General features: G+C 50.1%; 1 long non-coding RNA gene across 1 annotated transcript; it reads right to left on the bottom strand.

The window, feature by feature from the left end:
* Positions 1 to 203: 203 nt before the first annotated feature.
* On the bottom strand, positions 204 to 8,262 carry LOC106043872 (uncharacterized). Its single transcript, XR_001211934.3, has 3 exons — positions 7,382 to 8,262; positions 1,032 to 2,170; positions 204 to 390 (listed from the first exon to the last, which is right to left on the bottom strand). It is a non-coding gene; the product is annotated as an uncharacterized lncRNA (long non-coding RNA).
* Positions 8,263 to 13,403: the final 5,141 nt, after the last annotated feature.

The raw sequence follows: 13,403 nt of genomic DNA, 5'->3' as shown, positions 1-13,403 counted from the left end.
AAAACAGGGAGAGAGGAGGAGGCAATGGCCCAGAGATACAGGGAACAAGCCCTGGCCTGCGGCCTGTGGGGCGAGGAAGGGGCTGGGAGAGGGCGGCCTCGGAAGGGGAGACGCTCCAAGGGAGGCGCTGGGGAAGAGGCAAGGAGAAGCGGAGAAGCATCTGGTGAGACAAACAGGCGCTGGAGATGAGGTCGACACAACAGCCAAGATGCTGCTGGATTAGCTGCCTCCCGGAGTGGCATTTCAATTCCCCGGAGAAAGCCTTGAAGACGGTGTGCTCAGGGACACGTACTTCTATCAGCTTCATCTATTTTAGCAGCAGTTCCCAAAAAAAATGGACAAAGGTATGAATGTCCTTCTGACTCCTACAGCAGAGCCTTGCAACGTGCCCTGTTAAAATGTGAAAATAACGTGTAGGACATATTTGCTGTGCCTACTTGTGTGTCTGGTGTATGCCTGCTGGTTCTAGTGGGTCTAGCATGTGTCAGAGCGAGTTGCGTGTGAGCAAACTGATCTGCTCACATGCAGTGCATCTGCCTGCAGAAACACAGAACTCTGGCAAACCCAACTGTCTCGCCAAGTCAGCCAGACAACAGTAAATCCAGCTGAGCTCTCTGAATTAGCAGTTTAATTCTTTAGGAAACAGTACAATAAATACTTCAAAGTGTTCCTAAACATAAGCATCTTTTACTTTGACTCACGTAAGCAATATGATAATTCAGATGAAATCATATAAACACCTACACACATTTATCTGACTTATTTTTGCTTTACAAATGCTTTGCAAGGGAGCTGTTTCTCTAGCAGATCAGCATCATCAGTCTGCTCATGGTTTCTTCGCTGTAGCACTGAGCTCCTACTTTCCTAGGACAACCTATTCTCTTCTTTTCCAACTGTTCTGGAGTTTTACAGGGTCTTTTATCAGGGAGCTCCCTGCCTGCCCACGGCCGTCTCTACAAGTTCTCAGCACCTGGTTTCTCTGCTCAGTGCTGGGGACGCTCAGCGCTCTCAGTGCCCGCAGGGATACGTACCTTGCCCTGGACACCAGGCAGAGCAACATCCACACGTGCCAAATGGGCATTCAGTCTGACAGGAGGAGATGGAGAGAAAGAGTCCCCGACCACAGGCAGAGCCAGCAAGCTGCTTGTCCTCACACTGCTGCATCCCCTGGAAAGGCGTCCAGGTGAGAGCCTGAGCCTTCAGAGACTCCTTCAGCTGTTCTCCAGTGTTCTCCTGCCGTGTTCTCCCTCCATGAGCGTGGCTTACTTTATTTCTGAGTAGGTTACAAAGCAAGCTGTGCCACACATTTCCCAGCACCCAATGACAAAACAACGTGCCCCAAATTCTTTTTTCTTTTTTTTTTTTTTCCCTCGCACTGTTTCATCTATTCATGAATGGTGAGGAGGGGTTAGGCTGTCACGGAACTTCATCAGTGAGTGCCTGGGAGTGCTGCTGTTAAAGAGGACGACAAACGAGCAAAGGGGCTGTAAGCAGAGCAGAGAGCCCAAAGAGCACCACGACAGAGACTGCAGCAGGCCGGTGGGAACGCCCTCACTTCCCTCTGCTTCGTTCAAGCAGCTTTCCAGAGCAACGCTGCTCTTTGTCTCTCCCAGTTTTAGAAATAAGCACGGGCAGTTGAGCTGTCCGTGCCACTTGGGCACGACCCCCAGCCACCGTGACAGTCCCTCTGCAGAGCCAGCGCCGGCCGGAGCTGGTGGAGCCGCTGCAGCTCCTGCTGGGTGCGGGGAGCCAGGAGCACACTGCTGGGGAGCCAAGGGCTTCAGTGGCTTTATCAGCCCAAGCCGAGGTGCTCTCACCGCCTGCCAGCTTCCCTTGGCTTTCAATATTTCATCAGGGGCCACTGCAGCACCGTGCCACCCCACCTCCTCTCCGCGGCCTTGGGGCAGGGAAGCGGCAGCATCACCGCAGCTGGACTCTCACCCACCTCTGTTTTCTGGAGTTACTCCTAGCAGACACCTTCCCAGGAGAGGAGCAGCCCTTCCCTGAAACCTGCTTACTTTCCAAACTCGGGCTGCCATAGCAACACGGTACAGCGAGTTAGCTGGGATCTTCCCCCCGTGCCTCCGTTAAGCTCCGTAGCAGGAGCGCAGCTTCTGAACCACCGCATCTCTTCAGTCTCTGTTTTCGTCTGTTGTTGTTGTGTTTTTTTCTGTAAACACACATCAAATACAATGTGTGAAACTCAGCCCTGCTAAGTGGGGAAGCTGAGTTTTGTAGACTCATCCTCTGCTAGCAGAAACGGTGCAAGCTTCCCACGGGACCTGCCGCCGGGACGCCACGCAGCTACCAGAGCCCTTAAGGAACGGTCCCTGAGCACACACAGAGCTTGAAAGAGCATCAGCTGGGCTCCCCGGCTTCTGTGGGACTGGTTTCACACCTGACCAAAGCCTCCCTGATCTCACTTCGTTTCATAAGGAGCTGATGCTTTTTTCTGATACTTTGATGGATTTTTTTCCTTTAATACCAAAAACTGACACATTACTAATATAAGGAAGAGTTCGCAGAATAAACTTCAGTGCATTAATTATTGAGGAATATAATCCAAATTTATTTAATGAATTAATAATAAGTCATAAGGGTATTTTAATAATGAAATACTTCTAGTTGTGTTTCAATAATTATAGCTGGCTTTCATAATTACACTGCTGCAGTGAAAATAAAATCAAAATCAATTAGGTGGTAGCAATTCTGTCCCAAGAGTGCCCTGTGAAACTGTATCTATATCAGGTTTAAAGGGATGTTATGAAAATCAATGTTGGTTTAAACTAGCACACAGCTGGTACCCTGCTTCACTCCTGGAAAGAAATGAGGGTTCCCCATGGTTAGGGTTGCTTCTGGAGGTGAGACGTTGCTGTCCTTGGAAGAATTTGGAAGCAGACTCACCATCTTACACAAGTGCTCAAAGAGCCTTTCTCCAGGCAGCACCCTGCCTCCACATCAGCACAGCACGTAAACAGTTCAGGTCACGTCCCAAGCACACGGGCTCCATCATCACCCCGGTCTCCTCCACCTGCCCACCCATGCCCCGCTGCCCTCCAGCTGCAGTGAGTGTGGAGGCCCTGGGGGCAGGACCAAGGGAGGGCAGGCAGCACCGCACAGCTCACCCCATGTTGTTGTATTGGTTTAAAGATAACATTCCTGCAGTATTTACCCAAAGGGCAGATGAAGGGTTTGCATCTCCCTCCCATCCTGGGGAGCCTTTATCCCACCCCCCCAGCTCAGCTGCTGAACTCTGAAAGCAGCTGGGTTTCTTTAACCTTTTTCATCTCAAAAAAAGAGTGTTTGGAACTGGAAAGAGCTCCCAATTCAGCCTGTTGAGTAAAGTTGTCATTTCTAGCAGCTGGGATCCTTCCCAAAGGCTGCTGAGCACCACAGCTGGGTTGGAGGGAAAACGCGATCTTTCAGCTGCTCCAACAGCCCCAGCAGCTGAGATCCACAAAGAAGCATCCCTGCTTCCTCCCTGCATCTGGCTACCAGGCTCTGCAGGCAGCTGGGATGGTTGGTTCCCCAAGTTAGCTTGGTGGCATCAGTGTCCTGACACCGCCCCAATACCAACCACACTGCAGAGCACCAAACACAGAAGATTCAGGTCCAGTGCAAAATGCTCCAGGATGCACTTTTTCTGTTTAATGCAGTTTATTTTGTCTGCTGCTGCAACAAGTTGATCTTCCTGGTTCCCTCGCCCTGCTCATACCTGCCTCAGCTCCCTTTACATAAGGCTGAGGATGCAACCATTTGATCTCCCCTTTCTTCGTGACAAGAAAGCTCCCTCAGCAGCTGCCAGTCATGCTTAGCATTCCCCCATGCTGGAACACATACCTGCCAAACACCTGGCTGCTCCTCGTTGTGGGGACTTGGGGAATATTCCCTTCTCCTGAATATGTTACACAACACAGCATTTCCATGCAGCGGGTTCCATAGCATGGACGCCTGGCACAGAAAGAGCTCAGAAGCAGAAAAGTGATAGAGGGCTGCCCAAAAGAGGAAAGAACAGAGACTTTCAGCATCAAAGATCAAGAGCCTTAAAATAGAAAAGGGAAAACTCAAGTAATATTAGGGCAAAGTATTCATAACCAAGAGGTCAATCGGGCAATAGAATAATTTATCCAGAGAGATGTCGTCACCAGAGCTGGAGCACAAATGAGATTTGACACTTGGAGAAGTAGGGGAGAGGGACTCTGACACTGGTGTGAAGAATGTCTTGTGCCTCAAGGAAATCTGCAGGCTTGTGACGGGGAGATGTTGGTGTTGCTGGTCCGGGCTCCCTTCTCTCTGCAACCTCTTCAGCATCACTGCAAACTGTGCTTAGCACAGAAGAGTTGCAGGTATGGCTTCAGTGAATACAAGTGACTGATATTTGTGCCCTCTGCAATTTAAGGAGAGACCAGCATTACCTGTGACTTAATCACTGCCATGTAATTACACATTCAGTATGCAAATTCCCTTCTCACACAAAAACACAGCCGCACTGTGCCGTGATACCACAGTAATGCTGCTCATGAATGCTCGTATTTTGGATCATAAATGGAATATAATGCACTGTGCTTTATGGCAGAGATCATTACTGAACAAATACCCATAATTCTGTCCTCCAAACTGCAGTGCAGGTCACCGTTGTGCTTTAATTACAGTAGCAGCCAGGAAGTCCTGTCAGTAGGGAGGCTCAATTGTAATCCTGCGAGAAAATGCATAAGAAATCAACCTAAACCAGATTAAACGTCGGGTTTGCTTTACCATAGCTCTTGCAATTATGTTCAGCATATCCTAAATATTCACACTGAATAACTCACATACTTTTGCATCAAAAATAGTGGCTAGTTAAGCACAAACGGGCTTCAATTTCTGAGTCTGTTATTTTAAAACAGTCCCCGGAATTATATTCCAGTGCATCAGTTATCACTTCACCATGTACTGCTTTGAGCATCTGCTATTCAAACCATGTAGCCTATTCCCTAAATTACCTAGTGCTTCTTCTGACTCCTGACTTAGGACAAAGTCCCGTAAGAAGATCTGATGCAAGAATACATCATATGCAATACTGCCCAGCCACAGATGTTAATTGAGCCCATGAACACAGCTGCAACAAGAAATGTTCAGGTGTGAAGGTTCCTACTCTGAGCCAAATTCAGAGATGTTCAGCATCCAGAGTTAGCCCAGAAAATGGGCAATTTTGCAACATTTGCACAGTACTTTGGCTGCCCAGTCACACACAAAAACCTGTAAATATGCATAAGACACAAGGTAGTGTTCATCAATAAAGCCTGCCAATGGAGAGAAACCCACAAAAGGAGCAAAGAACAATAGTGACATTGCAAAGGTCCCCTTGCTGTGGGAAGGGAGGTGGCAGACCTTTCCTGCTGCTTCAAGCCAGCCCTCAGCTCTCCCTCCAGAAGAGCCCAAGGCCATGCCACTTCAGCAGTAGCCTTGGTGGGCAGGAGGCTTGGAGGAAATCTGCAAGAATATTTTTGTGCTGAAACGTTCTGAGCCAGTTCGATGCATGCTGTCTGCCACAGGAGAGTCAAACCAAGCCCGTCCTGCTGTGAATGCTGCTCCCCGAGCTGGCCTTAGAAAAACAAGATGCCAGAACACCGGGACCGTGTACCTGTGTCCTCCTGCTATGGCCACCACCCTGGAGGGCCCCATTCCCGCAGCCCCCACGCCGGTTTCAGCAGCAGGCACACACTGAACTCACGGCGTGCAGCACTGGAGGTCACACTCAGCATTCTCAATTTTATGCTGCCCTGCAGGTGCACAAGAGAACAAGCATCTCTACTGATACCAGAGGAATTATATGTAAGATTACAGCTGCTTCCCTCATGGATTTCTGTGGACGGTGGCAGCACAGGGCAAAGCCTGTAAGGGCCGAGCGCAGCCCCAGCAGGGCACAAGGAGGAAACCCACCCTGCCAGATGACGCCCACTAACACGCGGCTTGGTACACGCTGGCTCTGTTTGCAACTCCACCCCATGCTGGATAATCCAGGTGTAGGAAATGGTACTTTTTAATGCCCATTTTCCCTCCTTCATCTAGCTCAGCTTTTCTATTCTTTCTTGCCGCAATTGGTTGTCCTTAAATAGACTGAAGTGCTGTTCAGTAGGTCAATCCATTTCATCAAGTCATTCAGCTTGACCTTTCGCAATGCACAGCAGTGCAATTTATACTGCAAGTTAGAGTGCCACTAAGCATTGCACTCATCCAATTTCTAGCCAGGAGAAAATGAGGGAGGGTAAGAGCAGTGGCAGATTGCTCTAACCGCTGATTAGTGCTTGGGCCCTCGTTACAGGCACAGCGGTGAAGTGCCTTCCGTACCCAGCAACTCTACAGGGAGGAAAGAGCGACAGCGAGAGCGTTGTGCGATCCCTGGCTCCCCCAAGCAGTGACTCACACAAGAGGCCCTCACCCAGCGGCGCTGAGAGTCCTCGAGGCTCTGGCACACGGCACAGCGTGCTGCCCCGTCCCTGCTGCGTGAGCACTGCAGCACGAGAGCTGCTGCTGGTGCCTCGCCTCGTGCACCCGCAGGCAACTCGCATGCGCAATCCGAATGCAGCTGGCAAAGGGTGGGCAGGGGAAACTCCCTCTCATCCTCTTTCCTAAGTGACGCATCAGATAGAATTGCTGCTCAGACAGCGACTGCTTCTCTGTGTGCAGCCTTTGCTAGGGAAGCAAGATTCCCATTAGATGGAAGGAGCAGTTTGTCACTGTGAAGCTGTACATCCCTGAATGTTCCAGTTCCTAGATTAGAGCCTGTACCTGGTGCACCCAGATGGTCTCACTCCATTTCTTTTCCCCCTTCAAACAAATACTCTCCTTCCCCTCACAATCCCACAGAACCTTTTAGGAGCCCAAGGAGAGCAGCAGATGCTGAGAACGTGGCACACGTTGCCCTGGCTGCAGGTGACGGAACCTCCTTAGGCCCACGCGACTTCTCTGCACCTCTGTTCCAGTCCCACCAAGACTTTCTGCTGTGTTTGGGCCTGCTGCAGTTCCCAGCTTGCTCCTTGCCACCTCCAGAGCTGGTGCAGCTCAGCCTGGGCTAAAGGATGCCACCCTGTCACCTGCAAGCCAGCAGTGTCTGCTGGCAGTGCAGCTCCTGAAGCCACCAGCTCTGCTCCTCCCTCACCATCACACTGGAAGGGGTCCATGTACATATAATTGATGCATTTTTAACTTGAAAATGTGACACAAACTTCCCTCAGGAACGTCTAATTCACATTTTAAGTAACAAAAGGGCTCAAATCCCTTTCTTGCCTACTTAGTCATGCTGCATTTAGTATAAGCGAGATGAAATGCTAAGCTCAGGGAAGATCAGAGAGAAATTGTATGATTTCCACATTATAGGATAATTCCATGGCTGACTTACCCAAATGTGTGAGATGAGACGCCACACTCAGACAACGCTCACAGTGCGGAGCTGAACTCTGCGCCGCGGAGTCAAAGGAGGACAGAGCAGGGGGCAGCAGGAAGAGCAGGAGATAACAGAGGGGGCACGGAGCCCTGGCACAAGTGCCCCCACCTGCCCCAGCACTGCTCACCGCAGCGCAGGCAGCTGCCGGCTGCAGTCCCCTGGGGCCACCTCTTTGTACGCTGAGCTGCTTGGCGCTAACCTGTGCCCAGCCCTCTGCGCCGGGGCAGGTGCTGCCAGTGCCCTGACCACAGCCCCCTCGCTACCCCCTCCAGGGAGTTACCTGCCCCACTAGGTTTGGATGCAGCTTTTCCTTCTCACCCCTTCGACTTCCTTTTGTTAACCAAACTGAGTTTTATCTCAAATCAGAGCATCTCTCCAAAACAGAAGGCTTAAATGCTTCATTTTCACCAAGTTAAAACGAAGCTTTTGTTTTGCCAAAAATATCCCTTTCAAAATACTTCTAGTATTTTGTTCCACTAGTCACCAGATTAAATCCAAATTAACAAATATTGTCACTCATCACAGAGCTATATTTTTTGGAAAGCAAACTATTTGTTAAAAAATCACACCCCTACTCTCACCAGTCAGGCACACACACTTGGGGAGGCAGCAGGAGCCTTTCCAAGCCCTCCCAGACTCACCAGCACCCGGAGGGAGCTCTGCCCTTCCCTGGGGCTAGGGAAGCCCCCCCCAAGGTCCTGCAGCTCCTCCCACACCCCAGTCAGTACTGAGCTGGCAGTCACTGCTATTTGTTATCTCATCGCTCCATTACTGGTGAATATAAATGCTTTACAGCTGTGTCCCCAGCTATGGCCACCTCTTCAGGAGGGCTCCTGCAGCATTCACCTCTGGAGCAAGGCTGGCTGCCCTGAGCCTGGTCTCCAGCCCAGCCCCTGCAGGCAGCCCCTTCCACCCCGGGGGACACCGGGAGGGCCCGGCTGTGCGGGGCAGGGACCCCTGACAGCAGCTGCTCGTGGCCTCATCCAGCAGAGAGCGGCTGGCGGGGACCCCAGCAGGACTGGTGGCCACCAGGCCGTTGGCCTCCAAAGTCTCTGCATGAGAGACGCTCGTAGCCACTTATCTCGCAGCCCAGCGCAATTTAATTATCAACTTGGAAGCTATCCAGCAAAGCATAAAAAGTCGACCCATTCCAGTTGTTTAGGTATATCATTGCCCTGCTAATTGAGTTTGATGGGAATTTCAAGTGGATTTTACAATATTTTCCTTAAGTGCTGTTATGTTTAACTCTTTCCTGATTTGGGTGTCCCTGATGGCAGCGGGGCAGAAGGGGTGTACCTCCAAACTCAGACTGTCGTAGCAGGTGACATCCAGGGAGGCAGGCAGAAGGCTGGGCTGCAGCCACAGGGGTGCCCGCTCAGGACCCTGAGAGCTGGCTCCTGCTGAAGATTCACCGGGCATCAGCTCACGCCAAACCACAGTAACAGCCCCTGGCTTGTGTCTGCTGCAGGGAGGGCTGTGCACGAGGATTTTCCATTACATCAGATACTGACACCAGCTTTGGTAATGTGACACAGCAAGGGGATGCAAGGCATTCATAATCAAACAATTCACAGACAATGCTCTTCTAACTCACCCCAAATCATTCCACCTCCAGAAATTCACCCTGCTATGGTGCTCAGATAACTCTGAGAGCCCAGGAGCCCCAGCTGTAACCAGAGAGCCCAGATCCTTATCTCCGCAAAGCAGAAGCTGTGGGAAGCAACAGTATAAAGGGTGCTTTGTGGGGGTGGCACCGTTCCCATGCAGCTTCTGCACAGCCACAGATGTGACTCGCAGCATCGGCACCCCCAGGAGTTCTGAGGCCCAGCTCTCAGCACAGCAGCAAACAACACAACCTCCTAGTGGGTCGTGCAGGGAGAGTCTTCCAGGGTTGTATGTCTTCTGCGAGTAGCGAGAGTAATGTATTGTCTGCTCTGTCACTGTTATTTAAATTCTTATGGTGTAATAAGCCTTTAGAAAATAAGAAGAAACGCTGAGTTTGTATGAAAAAAAAATCTTTGAGGACTCTGCCCATCCCACAATATACATTATTTGGGAGTCATTTTGGATCAGGTGAAGATGCTTTCATTACCAATGAAAGTGCATGAAGGAGATGGTGGAGAAGGCATCTAATGAGATCTCCACAGGCAGCAAGCGTGGCTGAGAAGCTGGTTTAGCTCATGGGATGCTGGTCAGAGACACCCGGTCCTTGTCCCAGGGAAGCCCCCTTCTCTGCCCATGGGAGCCTGCTCCTACCTCGGGTTTACCCTCTTTCTTCCCCATTTGAAGGCTCACCTATAAATTATACAGCCTCCTGCCAATTCATGCAGTAGCAGAGCAAAAAGCAAGTTTTAAAAAGACACCAAGACATTTCTGGCTGTGGGGCTTCCTCTGTGCTGCTCAGCGGGCCCAGCTGGTCCCTGCGCACACGCCTGGGGACCGGGCCAGGCAGCTGCAGCAGCTGGCCGGGGTCTGTCCTTTCCTGTCCAGTCCCTTACTCGTAATCTTTTTTTTTTTTTTTTTTTGGCTAAGTACTATGCAGATTCGATTCTCCCAGCGATCAGCTGTGACCTTCGATTCACACTGACTGTTCACCTCCCCAGACACGGGTGCTGGTGGAGGAGCTGGGAGCATCCCTGCCAGGGCAGCAGCAGAGCCAGCCACTGGGTTGCCTTTTGCCGTGACATCTGCTCTCCATCCACAGAGCTCCCAAGCACAGGAGCAGGAGACTCCTCTCACATCAGGAGTGACTGCAGAGGCACACGTAATCCTTGCTGGCACCAGACTCTCCATTTCTTGTTTGAATGATGCTGCCACAAACATTTATTGTCACAAAAGAGGTTATTCAAACACAAGCAATTAGGCAACTATATTAGCATATTTTTCATTGTAATATTACAACAAAGGGTATATTCCTCCCAGTGAATGTATTTATAGGCTTTCGGAGCTAATATTTGTTTAAATGATTAATATGTTTTTCAAATACATGTGACAAGTGTGGCAGAAATATTTTTATCTCTGCAAACAATGTTCTGAAAGGCAAGAGCTCATGAGTCTCCAGGAGGGCTGGTTTCCAGGTTCAACAGAGTTTTTCAAGACACAAAAATTAAATTTTTATCATAACGAATTCCAAGAGAAGGACTTTCTGCAAGGAACGTTTAGAATAGATTGAGGCTTCAAGACCTCCACACCAACCCCGACACCTTCCTGGACGGCACATCTCCAAAGCGCCTCTGGCTTATCTGCGTGGTTAGATGGCTGTCTTCACTCCACGTGCGTACAGTGCTCTTACACTGATAAGAGAATCCCAATATATTGATAGTTGAAAAGCAAGGGTCATGACGGACCTGTGTGCCACAATTTCCTAACCAACATTTTGCTTGTACTGAACACCCTTCATGCTAAGGGACTTGGGACTTTAATCAAAACTCTGTTTGTGCCGCTCACAGCAGTTGTCTTTACACACCCACGTTACACGCTGCTTTTGCTGTTCTTTGTCTTAAACAAGCACACTCCCCAAAACAGGGTGATCTGCAAACTCCCTCTCTCTGTCCTCGCTTTTAAAACAAAAACAAAAGCATAGAGAGAAGCAAGTTCAAGAAGCTTGATTTGGACGTGTCTGAAATTGAGAAGCCTCTGCTAGAGTAAGCAGAGCTGCGGGGTTATGGCACCGAGCACTGAGCCCCAACAAGCCTGGACCAGGACCCAGTGCTAGGCCAGAGGGCCCCTGGCTGTCCTGCCTGGCCAGCTTATTGCTGGCCCGACTGCCTGGCACGGCTAATGCCTTCCCCCTAATCCTCCCTGATTTCCCAGTGCTAAAACTGGTCAGACTGGGGCAGGAGAGATGGGGTGGGACCTGGGCAGGGGCATTGTGAAATGCTGCTGTTTGTTTCATACCCTCTACAAAAGCTCGGAAAAGTTATGAATAAGCCTCTTAATTCCAGCTGCTCCCCCGGGCCAGCTCTCTGACAGTGCTGTTTATTGACTCGCATGTCTGCCCCATTACCTAGCGTCCCGCTTCTCAGAAGCACACTGTTTTCTGGGGCTGGCTGGCTGCAGCATACCCGGGCGGCAGCCTCTTGTCCCTGCAGTGTCTTTCCAGACATTCAAAGCCTCATTTTTTTTTTTTTCCACTGACAAGCCCCATGTCCTCAGCAACTTTCTAGAGCTGGAGGAATAAGGCTGACATTAACAGAAGAGTATAATACGTCTGTGATCAATACTGCAAGTGAAATCGCAGCCTGTGATTTTTCTGCCAATTCTAGTCATCTCACTCCTTTCCTCTTAAATGACAACTGAGATGTTATTTACATTGTACTCAGCTGTACAAGGAAGTGGAGTCTAAAGAGGAATATATTAACACCACCTGTGGAACCAAAATAGCAGTCATCTGTAGAGGAAGCTGGGGTGTTGGACTGCAGTCTGAAGTCTCTGTTTAGGAACTGTGAACGTAAACTCTGCTGAGGTTTCAGGACTGGGTCCCATGTTAATGGGATAAATCCTCCTTCACAGGGAGAAGAATCCTGGGAAGTTTTCCATTGGCAAGGGGAAAGCCAGGCTGCCAGCCCTGCACGGCCAGACGCTGGAGGTGGCACGGTCTGTGGCCCACTCTCACCAAGCCGTGGCACGGCAGTTTCCCTGCTTGAAGCACAGTTCTGACCCACAGGGCTCCAACTCAGACCCCTGAACAAGGAGCTCTGTGGAGCTGCGGCTTTCCAGGACTGAACGGCGCGGACAGGCTCGTTAGTGCCATTTCCAGAGATTCCCCGTGCTTTTCCGGTAACTTCCCTTTCAGTAACTGTGCCTGCCGGGCGCAGAGGCGGGCGGGGGCAGGCAGTGCGTCCCGCACACCGCCAGGCACTGCTGTCGCCCACCTTGCCGGGGGAATCGGAAGGCTGCCCGGGCTCTGGGAGCAGAGGGAAATAATGCAGGCTCCCGCGCCCCGCAGACCTCGGGGCCTGGTGGCAGGGGCACAGCGCCCAAATCGCGCGGGGGCTCGGCAGCGTCGGGGGCACCGGCAGCCCCCGCCTCGGGCTGGGCGCAGGCAGCAGGCAGGCGTTGCCTGCGGGCGGGAGGACACGAGCAAGCCAGCGGGCACCAGAGCTGGGAGAGCACGCGGGCAGCGCTCACAGGATGTGGGGAGGAGGCGTGAAGCGAGGCGGTGCAACCGTCCGCATCAGCCCCCGGCACCCATTGGTTTCTTTCTGCATTCTTCCTTGCAAAGAGTAACTGTAAACTCCGATAAAACCCTTACAACAACCGCCACCTTGCAGCCGTGCTGGAAATGTGGTTTTCCACCATTTCTGCTGTCTGCAGCAAGAGTAAACTCACAGATAAATTCATGACCCTGGATTCTTTTGAAAATTCTCTAAATAAAGACTTAAAAATGCATGGCTTTGCTCAAGATCACCCTGTTTGTGTTGGTATGAGGCCAAAATCCATGAAAAATAGCATGTATGCCAAAAAAATCAATTTTATATAATAAATACAGATCATTTGGATGTTTCTTGCCAAAAACAATGCAAACATATACATCCTTCATGATTCTTATCACAGCACAGCTGAATCTTTAATACACTCTACTGAGAAGCTACTAAAAGGCAAGAACGTGCTGTTTAACTACCACAGATCAATGGTTAAAGTTTCTTCATTTCCATCAACTACAATGACTTTTAACAGTCAAAACTGTGAAATTCAGGTTATTGCAAAAATTAATAAACCAAATATCAAAGACTCAATCTAAGTGAAAACCAACTTCTAATGAATATAGAATCTGTTAGTAAAAAGTATGTTTCTGGCAGCACTAAAATTGCTTGATGTCACTGAAAAAAATGCTTACCGCAGAGTAGCTAGTCTGAGTGCTACATTCCCAACAACCTTGTGTATTTAAAGCACACAAATACTTCAGGGCACACTGTAACATCCTGCACCATTTTTTGGAACACAAACATGTTGCTGCAAATAGTTTAAATTCTCT

The sequence above is a fragment of the Anser cygnoides genome, chromosome 17 (genome assembly GCF_040182565.1).
Source record: "Anser cygnoides isolate HZ-2024a breed goose chromosome 17, Taihu_goose_T2T_genome, whole genome shotgun sequence".
Classification (NCBI taxonomy): domain Eukaryota; kingdom Metazoa; phylum Chordata; class Aves; order Anseriformes; family Anatidae; genus Anser; species Anser cygnoides.
Note: the sequence above shows the minus strand (reverse complement) of the source record. Positions and strands in the feature narration are given on the sequence as shown.